The following is an 18236-nucleotide window of genomic DNA, read 5'->3' as shown; positions in this document are numbered from 1 at the left end:
CTAGTTGGAGAAGGTTCTAACAGCTCAGTGCAGGGAGATGCAGCTATAAATGTAAGTGGGCTTGTCTGGGAGGGGCCTCAAATGCCATGACAAGAAGTCTAGATAATCCTGAAGGCAAGGACACGGTAAGTCACTGGTGATATTTATGCTAAGAAAGTAGCATGATCAGAGATAAACTTAAGCAGATAACTCCATGTGCAGAAGGCATATAAACTATCTAAATTACTAAATTATGACACAATCTCTTAAGATAGTTGTACTCAAGCTAAAGCAGCCACCAAGAAGACTGTCTTTGGACCTGAGGTTCTCCCAGGTTAACCTTTCTTCCCACAACCTGAACTCAAAATCTTGCCCAGTTGACATATTCGTCAACAGAATGTCTCTAACAGAATCCCAGGTTTGTTTGGAATTCCTTATTATCAGCAATCATGTTTCTTTCAACCTTTTCTCCCTCCTGCCTATCATAGTAAGTCATAGTGCCTTACAGGTTCTCAAGAAAGGCCTATACATAGGAAGTGTCCCAGCACAAGGTAAGGTGACTTCTGTATAATTCAGGTGGACTCAGCAGCAGGGCATGAGATGGTCGAAAAATGGAAGAGAGGGGCAGACTCAGTCGGAGCTGAAAGAAACACCTAGTGGAAGGCTGGCCTCATGGTTGGGTCAGAAACAGTACAACACAGTCCATTGCCAGGGCTGTGGTGAGCCACCAGGAATGGATGGAGGCCAGCTAGTAGGCAAGGAGGTGCCCACTTGGGAAGAGGGGGAGGCCCTGCTCTGGGGGGCTCCAGGCGGCAGATGTGCTGAGGGCACGGGACAATGAAACAGCGATCTCAGCTGCTTCGTTGGACAGAAGAGCCCTGGCCATGGTGGTTGACTCAAGAGCTCAGCATGGTGTCAGGTCCAGACCAGAACAGACGTACCAAACAGAACATAGGTGGGATGATGGGACCATCACAGCTGGCAGTAGAGCCGGGTGGTGGCGCTGAGGCACGTGGGTGGCTAAGGCTCACCTGGGCCTGGGGGTCAAGCATCAGGGACAGGTTTGGACCCCACCAAGTGGTGGGTGTCATACAACCAATGCCCTAGCCTGATAGCCCCAGCGGCTGCAGGGAGGGTCCCTCTCACCACAGCTCAGCAGATTAAAGGATTGGTGTGGCCTGGCACAATTGGTGGATCCCAGCAGCTGAGCTGAAGATGCCCAATGCCAAGATGCCCATGAGAAAACAAACAAACAAACGAACAAACAAACAAAAAACAGGGCTTATTGGTTTGTTAGCAGCGGCTCCTTATCAATAAAATGAAAACACAATTTTCTGGCTTCTTTTATCTTCTCTCTGAAAGGAAGATGGTGCGATCAGCATCTGCGTCCCCGTCCTTCCCAGTGCAGGACTGTGGGGAAGCATGGGACTTGTTTGGAAAGTCTGTGAGGAGGATTCTCCAAAAGGTCAGAGGCCCCTAGGCCAGCGGTCGGGAAACTCATTAGTTAACAGAGACAAATATCAACAGTACAACGACTGAAATTTCTTTCGAGAGCCACATTTTTTAAACTTAAACTTCTTCTAATGTCACTTCTTCAAAATAGACTCGCCCAGGCCATGGTATTTTGTGGAAGAGCCACACTCAAGGGGTCAAAGAGCTGCATGTGGCTCGAGAGCCGCAGTTTGCCGACCACGGCTCTAGGGGGGACCTTGCCGAAGGCGGCAGCCCCTGCCTTGACTTTTTCAAACAAGTCCGAGCCCCCAAGTGCTTAGTCTTTAGACCTGACATTGTAGAAGTATGTACTTTCTTTTTTTAAAAAAAATATATTTGATTTTGATTTTTTTTTTTTTCCAGAGAGGAAGGGAAAGGGATAGAAAGTTAGAAACATCAATGAGAGAGAAACATTGATCAGCTGCCTCTTGCACACCCCCTACTGGGGATGTGCCCACAACCAAGGTACATGTCCTTGACGGGAATCAAACCTGGGACTTTTCAGTCTGCAGGCCGACGCTCTATCCACTGAGCCAAACCGGTTAGGGCAGCATGTGTTTTCTTAAAGATACCCTGCTGATTTTATCTAGAGGTTAATTTTAGTTCAAGCTGTTGCTACAATAAAAGCCTACGGAGGGAGGTGAATGGGGCTGTCCAATTCCTTTAGCCAGGCAGTCCCTTAGCCCTCTCTTTCACAGAAATGTGTGTCAGAGTGATGCATTCACTCATCATTCAGGGTCTGCTGGTTAGTCCTGGCACAAGACCAGCAAAGGCCCCACCTCCCCTGGCTCATTTCAACCTCCAGAGCCTCACCAGTGGGCTCCCTCCATGGTGGCCATCCAGCACCAATAAGCTCCAGGGGCAAACACCAAGAACACCTGAGGCCCTAACTGGTTTGGCTCAGTGGATAGAGCGTCTACCTGCAGACTGAAGGGTTCCAGGTTCGATTCTGGTCAGGGGCATGTGCCTTGGTTGAAGACACTTCCCCAGTAGGGAGTGTGCAGGAAGCAGCAGATCGATGTTTCTCTCTCATCGATGTTTCTCACTCTTTATCACTGTCACTTCCTCTCTGTAAAAAATCAATAAAATATACAAGAAGAAAAAGAAGGAGGAGGAGGAGGAGGAGGAGGAGGAGGAGGAGGAGGAGGAGGAGACGACCTGATGAATCCGGCCTGGAGTCACAAGACCTAAGTTCCAGTCCTGGTTTCATCACGAATTCACTGCCCTCATTGGGCATGGTGCCCCTGGGTCTGTCACTCTGCCCACCTGCACACCAGCCGTTTCCCAGGCTCTCCTCCTGCTCTCCTCTGATCTTTCACACCAGTGTGCTGAATATCAGGGCAGATGTGCCATGTGCCAGGACTAAAGCAAGAAGGCCTCCACCTCCTGTCTTGCCAAGCCCTTCACGATGCTGCTTCCACCCACACTGCTTAGTTGGGTGGAGGAGACCTGCCAGGGGGAACGGCTGCGAGCTCGGCACGGTGTTGCACGGGAGGAATGGAGATGTCAGACTCCAATGTCACCTGCAGTCATAAGAAGTGGCAGCTGTGGCGCTCTCTCCAGAACCACTGCCAGGCCACGTGTGGGCGGCTGCTCACGGCCCCTCGTTCTGGAGAAGGACCCTCTTGATGGAGCCCCCAGGCATGAACTGACTGGTATGGTGTACAAAGCTGGCCCCTTGCCTGGAGGTGGGTCAGCTCTGCAGTGTGGTGTATGCTCCAAACCTCCTTCTAAACTTTGAGACTACGTCCTTGCTCAGCCCCAGCCCTTCCTCCTCTGTCCTGCGCCCCTCTCTCCCTTCCAGCTTCTTCCTGAAGAACAATCTTAAGTCTCTTTCACAGGAGCATCTGCCTGTGGTCCTGCTTACAGGGACTTGATCTAAAACAGTGTTCCTTTAATGAGGCCCGGAGCAGGGTGTGGGCATGAGCTAGAAGGGGTCAATGGGGCTGGCAGGAAGGGAGGGGGGGCAGGGGCGGGGTGTGTGTGGCATCTGTAATACTTCCAACAATAAAGATTTTTAAAAATAATAAAAAGAAAGAAAATGCCTGGCCAGCTTGGCTCAGTGGTTGAGCATCGACCTATGAACCAGAAGGTCCCAATTTGATTCCAGGTCAGGGCACATGCCTGGATTACAGACTCAATCCCTGTAGGGGGTGGGCAAGAGGCAACCAATCAATGATTCTCTCTCATCACTGATGTTTCCGTCTCTCTTTCCATCTCCCTTCTTCTCTGAAATTAATAAACATGTATTTTTTGAAAGAAAGTATAAAATGCAAGCATTAATTGCCAAATTAATTTATTCCGTATCATGCAGATAAGCACCAAGGGAGACAAACATGCCTTCAGGGTCCGGTTAAGTAATGAAAGTAAGTAGGTGGGCAGGGTGAGGACTTTGTGTTCTGTTTAGAGAAGGAAGCTGTGGGCCTGGGACGTGTGGCTTAGCTGGCAGGAGCATATCCACGTTCCAAAAGACTGCAGGTTCAATTCCCAGTCACATCGAAGTTTCTCTTTCGCTAAACTCAATAAAAATCTCCTCAGCTGAGGATTAAAAAAAAGAGGGAAGCTGTGGGAATGTGGGTTTAAAATGGCTAGATATTCACGTTTTTCAAGAGACGGTGCCAATGGGCATTGCATATAAAATCTTACGATTTTTAAATGTTGGCAACTAAGTCAATTTAAAAAAAATAAATAAACAGCCGAAACGGGTTTGGCCCAGTGGATAGAGTGTCGGTCTGCGGACTGAAAGGTCTCGGGTTCGATTCCAGTCAAGGGCACGTACTTTGATTGCGGGCACATCCCCAGTGGGGGGTGTGCAAGAGGCAGCTGGTCGATGTATCTCTCTCATCGACGTTTCTAACTCTCTCTCTATCCCTCTCAATTCCTCGCTGTGTAAAAATCAATAAAATATATTTTTTTTGAAAAAGAAGAGGCGAGATTTCTCTTATAAAAAAATAATAAAAAATAAAAAAAACACTTCAGATGGCTCAAAATAAATGCAGTTCATATATAATCCAGAATCTGTAAGTTTGCAACCGGTATCCTACACTGTGTAAGGTACAGTCCCATGTACTATAGGAAGAATGTTAGAAAAGGTGACAGCCTTCAGAGTTCATAAGCTATTTGTGTAGGAGGCCGATTTACAAAAAGAAAAAAATTACATAAATACATACATATATATATATATATATATATATATATATATATATATATATAGATGACATGAGGTATTTTTGTATTCTTGGTGTTTTTATTTGCAAGCAACAGAAACTGACTGATTTGTTTAAACAGAAAAGAACATTACCAGAAGGATATTGACAGAATCGCTGATTGTAAATATAAATGGAATCCAAGCTCTCAAGCTGCTGTCTGCCAGCTGGCTCAGGAGCTGTGGCCATTCTATTTCATAAAGCAGCCACTCTGGCTATTGGGGTCCACATTAGAGCTAGCGAATCTGACAACCAGTTTCTTCTTTCACTAAAGTTAGTCCCTTGGTCAAAAACAAACAAAAATCCCAGTGTGCCTTTAACAATGAAAGGAAAATGCTATTGATGAATCATGGATGGGGCCAAACATCTATGGGAGTAGGGAAGGAAGTGCCCAGATTCATTCTGAAAAACAAAAATAGAAAGGCTTCCACAGTGAGTCTGTGGGGGAAGGAAGCAGAGAAAGGTCAGCGTCCTTGCTGTCCCTGGAGAGCAGTAACCTGTCTTTCCCTGATATTAAAACCCCCGTTTTCCTGACTGACTTCCCAAGCATCGCGGGGTGAGAGCTTCCAACGTAAGGATCGGTTGCTTTTTCTGGAACAGCACCAGCCCGAGGCTAACCTGGCTCATGCGGGAGCCCCTTGAATGAAAGTCCAAGAGTGGATGTGACCCTTTTCCTTTGAGAGACCAGGCTGGTCTGTTAAGAGTCCAATTTTAAGAGGCTACAGAGGCCAGCTCTAGCCAAAGTGGCCCAGCCCACAGTGGCCTCTCCAATGACATGGGGGAAGGCCTGCCTGACACCAAGCCCTCTTGGGCCCAGGCGCTGCTCTCAATCAGAGGTGGTGGTGAAGAGCACACACCCTGGACCAACACGCACACGTTTTATTCCTGGCTTTGCCTCTTGATGTCTGCGTGGACCTGCCTTCGTGTTGGCCTCATCTGTCAAATTAGGGGCTCACATGTTATTAAAGGCATGGATTCAGGAAATGAGCTGAGAAGGTGTTTAGCACACGGAGAAGATCAATACAGATTAATTTACTGTTAGCATAATGCATAACTGCTCATTCACTTGAGGGCACTTGGGCCACCACCATGAAGTGCTGTGTGTATCTGAGCAAAACACGTAAGCACTTCCAGCTCTTCAACTCAAGGTTCAGTAGGACGCCCTGCCTTTAAAGCCATTTCCGGGCCTAAAAAACTGAGTGAGTCAACACCTGCTAATGTCAACTTTGAGCTCAGTCTGCCTCCAGTTCCAGGCCTGAACTGTAATTGTAACCTGGATACTTTCTTCATGTATCCATACAAGACTTGTGATAGATAATTTTGTGTCAATTGACCAGGCCATTGGGTGACTAGATATTTGATTAAACGATTCTGGCGTGTCTGTGAGGGCATCTGTGGATGAGATTAACATGAGTAGACCTAGGAAAGCAGATTGCCCTCCCCCATGTGGGTGGCCCTCATCCAATCCATCGGGGCCTGGATAGAACAAAAAGGTGGAAGGGAGAATTTACTCTCTTCTGCCGAACTGTGTCCAAGCTGGGACATTGGTCTTCTCCCCTCAGACTGTACATTCACCACCCACTCTCCTGCGTCTCCAACCTGCAGATGATGGATCATGGGACTTCTCAGCTTCCATAATCACATGAGCCAATTCCTTATAGCAAGGAAGATTAGATAGATAGATAGATAGATAGATAGATAGATAGATAGATAGATGATAGATAGATAGATGATAGATAGATGTACTACTGGTTCTGTTTCTCTGGAGAACTCTTGGTAATAAACATATCCATCAATCAAAGACACTGAAACAGGGATTTGTTAAACAAACAAACAACATTCAGGAGTGTGATTCATTTATTTTTTAAGAGGAGAAAGGTAGTAGGGATAAAACTTTGGACATCCCAAGGCAGTATGTTTCATTGTTTATGGTCTATTTCTCCTTCCAAAGACTATGTCCTTATCAGAGATGAATTCTTGCCACCTGCCTGCAACCATGGTAGCCAAGCATTCACAGTTGAGCTTAACTTTTACTTTAAAGCAGAGTGTTGAGTGCAGGAGGGACCCAATGCCCATGGCTTTGAGTAGCCAGCTCTTCCTTCAAATTCCTTCTTCCTCCATTACTTGCTCCGTCACACAATTGAATCCTTACCTAAGAGTCATTCTCCTCTGTAATATGATAATAATGCCTCTTTTAATTTTTAAAAAGTATAGATTTTATTGATTTTAGAGAGAAATGGAGATATAACATCAATGATGAGAATCATTGATTGGCTGCCTCCTGCACTCCCCCTACAAGGGTTGGAGCCTGCAACCCAGCATATTCCCTCGGCCAGAATTGAACCTAGGACCCTTCAGTGCACAGGCTGATGCTCTATCCATTGAGCCAAACCAGCAAGGGCATAACACCTCCCTTTGAAAATGTCATGAGGTGCACATGAGAGAATGCATGTGTATTAGTCTCTCTTGCTGTTGTAACAAATTGCCACAAACTTAGTGGCTTAAAACAATACAAATGCATTATCTAACAACTGGAGGGTAAAGTCTAGAATGGGTCAGCAGGCCGTGTTCCTCTGCAGGCTCTACAGGAGAATCCATGCCTTTGCTTTTTCCAGCTTCTCCATTCTGCACGTCTGGTAGGTTCGTGGTCCCACATCACTCAGAATTCTGCTTCCATTGTTGCAACTCCTTCGTCTCTAACGTGCCCTCTTTTCCTTATAAGGGCCCTGTGGTTAGTTACATTGTGTCTACCTGGATAATGCAGGTAATCTTTCCTTCTCAAGATCCTTAACTTAATCACTCTGCAAAGTCTCTTTTGCCATGTCAGGTAACATATTCACAGGTTCCACTAATTAGGATGTGGACTTTTTATTTTTATTTTTATTTTTTACAGAGGGCAAGGGAGAGGGATAGAGAGCTAGAAACATTTATGAGAAAGAAACATCAATTCAGCTGCCTCCTGCACACTCCCTACTGGAGATGTGCCCACAACCAAGGTACATGCCCTTGACTGGAATCGAACCTGGGACCCTTCAGTGTACAGTCCAACACTCTATCCACTGAGCCAAACCTGTTAAGGCAGGACGTGGACATCTTTGAAGGGCTATTATTCTGCCCACCACAGCATGTGAGAAACCTGGGACAATAATTCTGAGCACAAAGCAGGTACTTCACAAATAGCATTTTTTTTTTTTTGTAAGAAAAGCAACAGTACTAGAGTGATTAATTAAAGGTGACAAATGGCAAGTACTATATGTTACTACTAATATGAGGTTACTAGATTAGTCAAATTCCAAGAGACATAAATAGAAATTGTGATTGCCAGGGACTGGACACTGGGAGAGATGGGAGAATGTTGTTTAATGGATATAGAATTTCAGTTCTGTGAGATGAAGAAGTTATAGAGATCTGTTGCATAACAATGTGCTGGTGTAGTTAACACTACTGAACTGTACCCTTAAAAATGGTTACGATGACTCAAAATGGACCACAGACATAAATGTAAACTGCAAAATTGCAAAACTCTTAAGAGATAACACAGAAGAAAATCAAGATAGCCTGGGTTTGGTGATGCCTTTTTATTTATTTATTAGAGGCCTGGTGCACGAATTCGTGCATGGGCAGGGTCCCTAGGCCTGGCCGGCGATCAGAGCCCATCTATGGGGCAATTGGCGAGGGTGACTGGGGAACCCCTGCTGGCACCTGCCTTGGAGGTGACCGACGGGGCAATTGGGGGATAGCATTACCTGCTCCCGGCCAATCCTCCCTCTCCCACACCCCCACCTCGCCCTGCCAGTGGCATCCCTCTGTGGGGTGACCAGCAGGGCAATGGGAGGGGGGGGGGGCGCGCCCCGCTGGCATTCGCTTTGGCTGGCCAGGGGCCTGCAGGCTGCAGGCAGCTCCTGCATTGAGCATCTGCCTCCTGGTGGTCAGTATGCATCATAGTGACTGGTCCTTCAACTGATTGATCTGCCATTTGGTCGATTTTATATAAGGCTTTTATTATATAGGATTATTTATTTTTAAAATATATTTTTATTGATTTTAGAGAGAAAGGGAAAGGGAGAGAGAAACATCAATGATGAGAATCACTGATCAGCTGCCTTCTGCATGCCCCCTACTGGGGATCGAGTCCACAACCCAGGCATGTGTCCTGACTGGAATCGAATAGGACCTCCTGGTTCATAGGTCAACACTCAACCCCTGAGCCATGCCAGCTGGGCTGGTGCTGCCTTTTTAGATAGGTATAATCCCTGAAAGAAATAATTAATAAGGTGGACTTCATTAAAATTAAAAATTTCTGCTCTGTGAAAGACAATGTCAAGAAAATGAAAAAATAAGCCACAGACTGGGAGCAAATATTTGCAAAAGGCTCATCTGATCAAGGACTATTATCCAAATTATCAAAGTCAACAATGAGAAAACAAACCTGATTAAAAAATGGGCCGAAGACCTCAATAGATATATCACCAAAGTAGATACAGATAGCAAATAGGCATATGTAAAGATCTATATCATATGCCATCACAGAAATACAAATTAAAATAAGACACCAGTATATACCTATCTGAGTTGTATTGAATTTCAGCCAGAACACTGACAACAGCAAATGCTGACAGGAATGTGGAACAACAGGAACTGTCCTTCAGTGCTGGTGGGAATGCAAAACAGCACAGTTTGACAGTTTCTTACAACTAAACACACTTTTTATCATGTGATCCAGCAATTTCACTCCTTGGTATTTACCCAAATGAGTTTTAAAAAAAACACAACTTAGTTCCACACAAAAACTTGCACACAGATATTTATAGCAGCTTTATTATTTTTTTATAGCAGCTTTATTCATAATTGTCACAACTTGGCAGATTCCTTCAGTAGGTAAAATAAACTGGTACATCTAGAAAATGAAGTATTATTCTGCAATTTAAAGAAATGAGCTATGAAGCCATGAAGAGACATGGAGGAAACTAAAATGCATATTTCTGAGTGAAAGAAGCCCATCTGAAAAAGGCTATATACGGTATGACTCCAGTATAGGACATTCTGAAAAAGGCAGGAAGATCAGCAGGCCCTGGACGGTGTGGCTCAGCTGGCTGGAGCGTCGCCTCATACACTGAAAGGTGGTGAGCTGGATTCCCGGTCAGAGCATATACCCAGGTTTCAGGTTCGATTCCCTGTCGTGGTTGGTGTGGTAGGCAGCCGACCTCTCCCTCTCTCTTTCTCTCTCTCCCTAAAAAATGTAATAACATTTTTTTTAAGTAAAAAAAAAATTTTTTTTTTTTTTTAAATCAGCGGTTGTCAAGGATGGGGGGCCGGGGGGAAAGATGAGTAAGTAAAAGACAGGCTTATTAAGGCAGTGGAAATACTCTGAATGACATTGTAATGGTGGATACGTCATTATACATTTGTCCCCAAACTCACAGAATGACACCCCCAACAGTTACCCTTATGTAAACTATGGGCTTTGGGTGCTAATGGCATGTCAGCGCCGGTTCATCCACTGTAACAAACACGCTCCTCAGGTGGGGCTGTTGGCAGAGGAGAGTATGCATGGGTAGGGGTGGGGGGCTTGTGGAAAATCTCTGTACCTCCACACAATTCTGCTGTGAACCTAAAGTTGCTCTAAAAATTAAAGTATATTAGAACAATATTTTAGAAAGTGGTTAAGATAATAGATTTTATGTTATGTGACTCCTCGGGTCTCAAAGAGACTAATCAAACTTCATCTGTTTGATTTGCTTAAAACAGACTGGAGCAAGCTTCTTACACCACCATTTAAGCCAATAAATATTGCCTGGAAAGTGGTTTTTTTTATAAAAGTATGTTTGCAAGTACGTCTAACATTTATAATTTTAATGCCGCATCATTAAAAAACACACACACACACACCTTTAAACCATTTTTTCAGGTAATGGCTTAAACATCTCAAACTGTCTCTGATTGAGGCTGTTTCCAGTTTTCCTCAGTATTTTGTTCTTAATATGAAAATAGTATGAATAATATGAAGGTGTGGGAATTTGGGGGACAGGTGCTTAAACAGTTCTGTATCTCGACTTGGGGGTGGTTATACAACTATATACATTTGCCCAAACTCCCAGAATTGGGCCTGACCTGTTTGACTCAGTGGATAGACCATTGGCCTGTGGACTGAAGGATCCTGGGTTCGAGTCCAGTCAAGGGCACGTACCTCAGATGCAGGCTCCATCTCCGCCCCTGGTTGGGCACAAACAGGAGGCAACCAATCAATGTGTCTCTCACATCAATGTTTCTCTGTCTCTCCCTCTCCCTTCCTCTCTCTTTAAAAGACAATGGAAAAATATCCTTGGGTGAGGATTAAAAAATAAAACACTCAAAACTCCCAGAATTGTATACTAAAAAGTTTTATTTTATGTCAATTAAACCTATTTTTAAAAATACATATTTTTTTTTTTTTTTTTTTTACAGGGAGAAAGGGAGAAGGATAGAGAGTTAGAAACATCAATCAGCTGCCTCCTGCACACTCCCCACTGGGGATGTGCCCGAAACCAAGGCACATGCCCCTGACCAGAATCGAACCTGGACCCTTCAGTCAGCAGGCCGATGCTCTATCTACTGAGCCAAACCAGTTATGGCAATTAAGCCTATTTTTTAATGAAAAAATGTTATTTGGTATTTTGCTTTGTATTTACCCAAATTAATTGAATTGCAATTTTGACTCAATTGTAAAATTCATCTCTTTAGGTGCCCCCAAAATAACCCACTTAGTCTTTGAGACAAACAAGACAGATTTCACTGGAGATTTGGTTTGGGAAGAGACTTACATTACAAATCCTTCTCAACTAAAGAGTTTGTGTGACCTCTGTGCACTTCTCCACTCCTCCATCCCTTAGGAACCTACCCGGACTCCAACTGCTTCTCCCTGGATTATGAAGACCGGTTTACCTACTAGGGTGTAGTTGCAAACATGTCTTTAAAAGTCACGCTGCAAGTAATACTTATTGGTTTATATAAATATTGAAATGTCTTGATAGTTAACACATCACAGTGTGCAGAATAACTGTCCCCACAGGCAGTATCCATCGGCCTCAGAGCATCAGGGGCATAGAGGCCAAGATACAGGTGAAACCTCTTGAAAAGAGGTCAAAACAAGGACGGAACAGAACTGCGACCTTGCAGCTCTCCTTTATCTTCAACTTCTCTACCAGACCCTTCTCTTAAGCTTTTTAATATGCTCAAAATCTGTTCCAACTCCAAGAAAAAATCCCCACCCCACTCCCCCCCAGGTATCACCCTGTGCCATTCTTGTCCTTCACGACCACATTATCAAGTAAAGGCTGCCCCTGTTCTTCCTCTTCTCACTCCAAAAGCACCTTCCCACCCTGGCCCCACAATCTCCGAAATGGGCTTTGGTTCTGGCCAATAATTTCTGTTGATGAAAGCAGCCAATGCTCTGTGATGCTCATTTAAATGGACCTTAAAATAGCACCTGGCCCTCAGGCTGCCGAGTCCCCCTGCATGGCTCTCCTCCTCTCTGGCTCTTCCTGTCTATCTCCTTTAGCGGCTCCTCTGTCCCATCTTTCAGTGTGCTTCTCTAGGGTTCTCCCTAGACTACTTCCTTCTCTTTCTCGCTCTCCCTCTACACCATCTCCTCCATCCTCCATAGTTCTGCTAAGACCAAAACCTGTTATCTGCAGCCCAGCGCTTTCCTCTGAGTTCCAGGCTCACCTGTCCAGTGGCCTTTGACTTCTACCTGGTAATCTCATTCTGGACCACTAGTCAGGCCATCAGGAAATGGAACCATCATCCGGTAACCACCGAAGGGTAACTCTTTTCACATGTGGGTGACATAGGGCATCATTTATTTAGCCCTATTCATTTCACTTCCTGGATATTTCTCAAATTCCTATTCCCCCCCATCTCCACAACTACAAACTTAATAGGTCATTCCTCTTTCACTCTTGTCCTTCTCAGGTGTATTTTCTGAGTTTAAAAGAGAGATGCCTGCCCTGCTGGCGTGGCTCAGAGGTTGAGCATAGACCTAGGAGCCAGGAGGTCACAGTTCGATTCCCAATCACGGTGCATGCCTGGGTTGCAGGTTCTATTCCCAGTATGAGGCCTACAAGAGGCAACTAATCAATGGTTCTCTCTCATTATTGATGTTTCTCTCTCTTGCTCCCTCTCCCCGCCACTCTGAAATCAATTAAACAAAAAAAAATTATGCCCGTTGGCCCTCTGTTTAAAATTCTTCAGTTCCTTTCCCCAACTCTTGGGGAAAGGCCAGCCCAGTGTTTGCTGCCTGCCTGCCTGTCCAGTTTCTGCCCACGTCTGTCTCGTCACTCTGATCTGCTTTCAGCTCCTCGCACGCTTTTCTTTTTCACCTTCTGAACAGATGCTGCTCCCAGTGCCTAGAATGTTCCCCACCCTTTCCCCTTGCAGCTTCCTGCCTCTCAGCTCTCAGGGCTGGGTCTAAGGCCACTTCCTGTGCTGCCTCCCATTAAACCCCCACGTGACAGGCTATCCAAATTTCCTTTCCTCTTAACACACATCGTAATAATTTGTGCAATTCTCTGTTTACTTTTTCCTGCTAGGCAGCAAGTTCCGTGTTTGTTCAGTCGCGGATATTTGTCTTTCCTTCTGGCGACACAGCACTTGAACTTTCTATGCTGGCAGAATCAACCACTTTGAGTCCTGGTGGAAGGGGCAGGAAGGCCGCAGACCAGCCACCCCTCACTCCCAGCCTCTCTTGTAGGTAGGACTTAAGCTGTCCCCCAGTCGGCACACTGTGGGAAGATTCTGATGCAAGAACTGGCAACACAGAAGGAAAAGGTTGGGACACACGGGCAGAAGTGGCGGCGGCGGCTGCAGGGTGGGTGAGCTCCTGGGACAGGCAGCTTTGGTGCTGGCTGCCAAGTGAGGTCCTTGGAGAGTTGAAAAATGTAGTGTCTGCTGTTCAGCAGTTTCCATCAGTTCTGCAGTGGCTCTGAGCCCTCTTAATGACTGTCACTTGTAACCACTTTCTAACAGACGTGCACCTACACCAGCCTACACCAGCCACCATCGAGGGTGCCGGAGTTCCTGGCATGCTGCAGTACGCAGTCAATGTTGGCTGGCTAGAAGGATGCAGGGAACAAAAGGGTCACGTGTGCTTTTGTGGGAAGAAGATCCCTTATTCTTACACAGAATAACTTTTAAAACTTGCCGAAACTGATTTGTCTCAGTGGATAGAGTGTTGGCCTGCGGACTGAAAGGTCCCAGGTTCGATTCCGGTCAAGGGCATGTACTGTGGTTGTGGGCACATTCCCAGTGGAGGGTGTGCAAGAGGCAGCTGATCGATGATTCTCTCTCATCGATGTTTCTAGCTCTCTATCCCTCTCCCTTCCTCTCTGTAAGAAATCAATAAAATATATATTTTTAAAAACTTGCACCCACCTGACATTTAAATGGCAAGAATCACAAATGTTAAACTAAAGTTTGGAAAACACTGCTTTAGTTCATATTGGAAATTCCTATAAAATTGTGTTTCACTGCATTAATGTGCGATTTATTTTCCCACCAGAAAAAAAGTCACATCCATCGAAGAGTAAAAGTTGACTCAGCCACCAGGGAGCGTGCATTCTGTTAAGGGCAGTTCCACTAAAATCCAGAGCAGGCGTCCTCAAACTTTTTAAAGTGGGGGCCAGATCACGGTCCCTCAGAGAGCTGGAGGGCCGGACTATATGAACTACTAATTCCTACTGTAACACCTCGGCTGCGCTCACTGCCCAAAAAACCTGGCGGGCCGGATCAGACTCCTCTGCGGGCCGCATGTGGCCCGCGGGCCGTAGTTTGAAGACGCCTGATCCAAAGGATTCAGAAGCTGTTCTCGGAGGAAGAATGCAGGGACCTCCCTCAATCATTTACTAAACTTAGATTTTCTCTCCATCAAACGGACAAAGCAACTACCTCAGATGAATTGCTGTGAGCACTAAAGAATGTGAGAGGGCAAAAGTCAACGTCTGGTCCATGCCAAGTGCTCTCAACATTTCCATATTCTCCCCCACCTCACTCCTCATCTAAAACAGGATTTATTAAATTACACGGCTAATACAGCAGTGTGTAGAAACCACCGATACGGAGTTTTTTCATGCTATTCTGATCTCGAATTACACCCCCCAAAATATGAATTCTTTGGCAGGAACATTATAGTGTTTATAAACTCAGATATAAAAATTAGCATCAGAAATGGCTGGAGTGTATGGATTTTCTTTTGCAGATTTATTGGTGATGCTGAAGTTAGCAATGGAGCGCTTAAAGCTTAAATCTGTCTTTACACAGGGGTATCAGTGCTGCCAAATGTAAAAGGACATGCATGCTGACAACACTGCCCGTGTTTCATCTGATTCCATTACTTTCCAGATCTACCGTCAGAACGGCTGACAAGTATTTTCAAGAATATTAATTATTGTAGCCGAAGCCGGTTTGGCTCAGTGGTAGAGCGTCGGTCTGCGGACTGAAAGGTCCCAGGTTCGATTCCTGTCAAGGGCATGTACATTGGTTGCGGGCACATCCCCGGTAGGGGGTGTGCAAGAGGCAACTGGTCGATGTTTCTCATCAACGTTTCTAGCTCTCTAGCTCTCTCCCTTCCTCTCTGTAAAAAATCAATAAAATATAAAAAATTAAAAAATAAAATAAAATAAAAGAATATTAATTATTGTAGAAGTTAGAAGCTGTGATTTTCAGGATATAAGTTGACACTTCAGAATTATTTCAGAAAAACGTAGAAACTCTAGATCAGGGGTGTCGAACTCAATCAGAGAAGGGGCCAAAATCTAAAATCCAGCCTAAATCGCGGGCCGAATGGTTTACTGAACAGTCATAAACTGACAATGTTAACCAGAAATGTGAATTTAAAATGAGTGGAACAATCTTTTCCTTAACAGTGCTGTTAACCAACTCACATGCTATCAAGCAAAACAGTAATATTGGTATCAAGCAAAACAGTAATATTGGAATGTACCTAAAATGCTCATTGTTTTGTTTTCTGGCTAGATGTCTGACACCGTTTTCCCCGGATCAATGAGTCAATGTTCGGTTTTATTTCTTGGGCTGTAGCAACCCGCAAAACAGCATGGAGGTTGTCATCGGTAATGCGTGATCTGTGCTTGTTTTTGTTCAGATTCATTATTGAAAACATCTGTTCACAAAGATAGGTGCTCCCGAACATGGTTAGAATACGGGCAGCATGAAGTCGGAGCTCTGGCATTGAGTCGGGGGGCAGTAGAGGGTAGAAGTCCTCAATTTCAACATCCTGAAACCTTGATTTCAGGCCACTGTCAGACTGAAGCTCGATTATCTCCATCTGAAGGTGATGGGGCACATTGTTGACATCAACTGTAAAAGGATTGGCAAAGATGTCAAAGCCTGAGTGCTGTGTTCTAAAGTCAAGAGAAGCGCCGCTCAAATTCACTTAGTAAATGGCTAACTTTGGTAGCCAGCCGACTGCAAGGAAAAGTACCAGAAATAGTGGTTGAGATACTCAAACAAACAGGAAAGTGGGCAAGATCGTCCTGTTCCAGTTGGGACTTCCATAGTTGAAGTTTACGCTGGAATGCTGTGATCATGTCAGACATCTTCGTGATGACTTGTTTGCGTCCCTGCAGCTTCAGATTCAGTTGGGCGAGATGCTCGCATATGTCACACATCATAGCAAAATCACATAGCCAGGCGGGATCCGACAGTTCAGGCAAGGGCTTTCCTTTACTTTCCATGAAAAGAGCAATTTGTTCTCTGAGCTCAAAAAATCTTTTGAGGACTGCGCTCTTGCTCAGCCATCTTACTTCTGTGTGGTATGGCACGTCTCCATGCTCTGCACCCACCTCCTGTAAAAACTGCTGGAACTGGCGATGATTCAGGCCACGTGCCCGTATAAAGTTAATAGTTTTAATGACTGTGGTCATTATGTCATTCATGTCCAGAACTTTTCCACACATAGCCTCTTGGTGGATAATGCAATGATAAGTAATCAAGGGTGTGTGGCAGTGACTTTTTTGCATTCTTTCCTTCATTAGTCCAACCAAGCCTTTCTTTTCTCCGCACATTGAAGGTGCGCCATCGGTAGTTAGCCCCACCAACTTTTCCCAGGGTAATTTAAAATTATTTATAGATTTCTCCACAGCCTCAAATATATCTCTACCAGTCGTCGTCCCATGCATGGCAGCTACATCCAAAAGTTCCTCAGTGACAGAGAGGTCGGTCTTCGTAGCACGTATAAAGATGGACAGCTACGCTGTATCAGTGTTGTCTGTGCTTTCATCGATAGCAAGTGAAAAAGCGAGATAACTGCATGCCTGTTCGGCCAGCTGTGATGATAGATTTCCTGAGAGTTCTTGAACTCTATCTGCAATGGTGTTTCTTGACAAACTGACATTTTGAAAACTCTGTATCTGGTCTGGGCATACTTGCTCACACACTTTTAGCATGCATTGCTTCAAAAAGGCACCCTCTGAAAAACACCTTGAAGTACGGGCAATTTCTTCAGCCACTATAAAGCTTGCTTTCACTGCAGCATCATTTTTCGCTGTAGCCTTTGTAAACATCTGCTGCTGTGATTGTAGTTTGCCTTTTAGTTCTTTAACAATTTTATGCTTTTCTTCCAAAGTATATTTGCCATACTTAACATTATGTTTGGTGTCAAAATGACGACGTATATTGTACTCTTTCATCACCGACACTGTCTCATAACACAATATACACACTGGTTTGCCCTCTCTAAGCACAAACATGTATTCATTTTCCCATTTGTCATTAAATTGTCTGCCTTCACCGTCAACTTTTCTTTTCCTGGACATTTTGGGATCAATATTGGCAGTAAAAGATGTAGTTTATTGGAAATCTGCGTTAGAAGGAAAAAGTTGAAAACTGCACAGGGATAGCTTGATTTGGCAGATGGAGTGGAGGAGAAAAAAGTCAGTCAATAAATGCCTGGCTGGGTACAGATAGCAGATTCTGTTGCGATTTTTATGCCTGCACTTTATGCCAGGAACTGGCAGCTTCTGCTGTGTATTTTTTATGCCCGCACACTCACTCTCTCCTCTGCTCTGCCACCCGCACAACCACATCGGATGCCGGACTATAGGTCACGCCTCCTGAATCTCGCGTGACTTGTTATCTATGCGCATGCGTAATAGATAGCAAGTACGGCAGCCGGCGAGGCGGCCAGCGAGATCACAAGCCTCCTATGTCACCGCGTGTCATTGTGATGGAACGCAGCGGAGTGCAGTGATGACAGCGCGGTGCGGGCCACATTGCAAGGCCTGGCGGGCCAGATGTGGCCCGCGGGCCTTGTGTTTGACATGTGTGCTCTAGATGCTTCGATTCCTACCATAAATCTTTGGGTTTTAATGACTCCAAAAAGGCCCTCTCCCCCTTTCCAAGATGAATGTCCCCTCTGAGTCCATAATACACTCTACTCCTGCCAGAATCTCATTCCATTACTTATCTGTTCCTGCACACCTTCAACATTTCCTTTGCACGCTCTCCTCAGTCTACAAACACTCCTTCCTCTCATCCCAGCCTCAGCAGATGACCCTACCATCTCTCTTC

General features: G+C 45.1%; 1 long non-coding RNA gene across 1 annotated transcript; it reads right to left on the bottom strand.

Annotated features, from left to right (window-relative positions):
- Nucleotides 1-3749: 3749 nt before the first annotated feature.
- On the bottom strand, nt 3750-6873 carry LOC118725914. Its single transcript, XR_004990164.2, has 2 exons — nt 4772-6873; nt 3750-3983 (listed from the first exon to the last, which is right to left on the bottom strand). It is a non-coding gene; the product is annotated as an uncharacterized LOC118725914 (long non-coding RNA).
- Between the last annotated feature and the right edge of the window lie 11363 nt (nt 6874-18236).

This window comes from Pipistrellus kuhlii, unplaced genomic scaffold (assembly GCF_014108245.1).
Source record: "Pipistrellus kuhlii isolate mPipKuh1 unplaced genomic scaffold, mPipKuh1.p scaffold_m20_p_21, whole genome shotgun sequence".
Taxonomy (NCBI): domain Eukaryota; kingdom Metazoa; phylum Chordata; class Mammalia; order Chiroptera; family Vespertilionidae; genus Pipistrellus; species Pipistrellus kuhlii.
The sequence above is the reverse complement of the archived record's forward strand: the minus strand, read 5'-3'. Positions and strand labels throughout refer to the sequence as shown.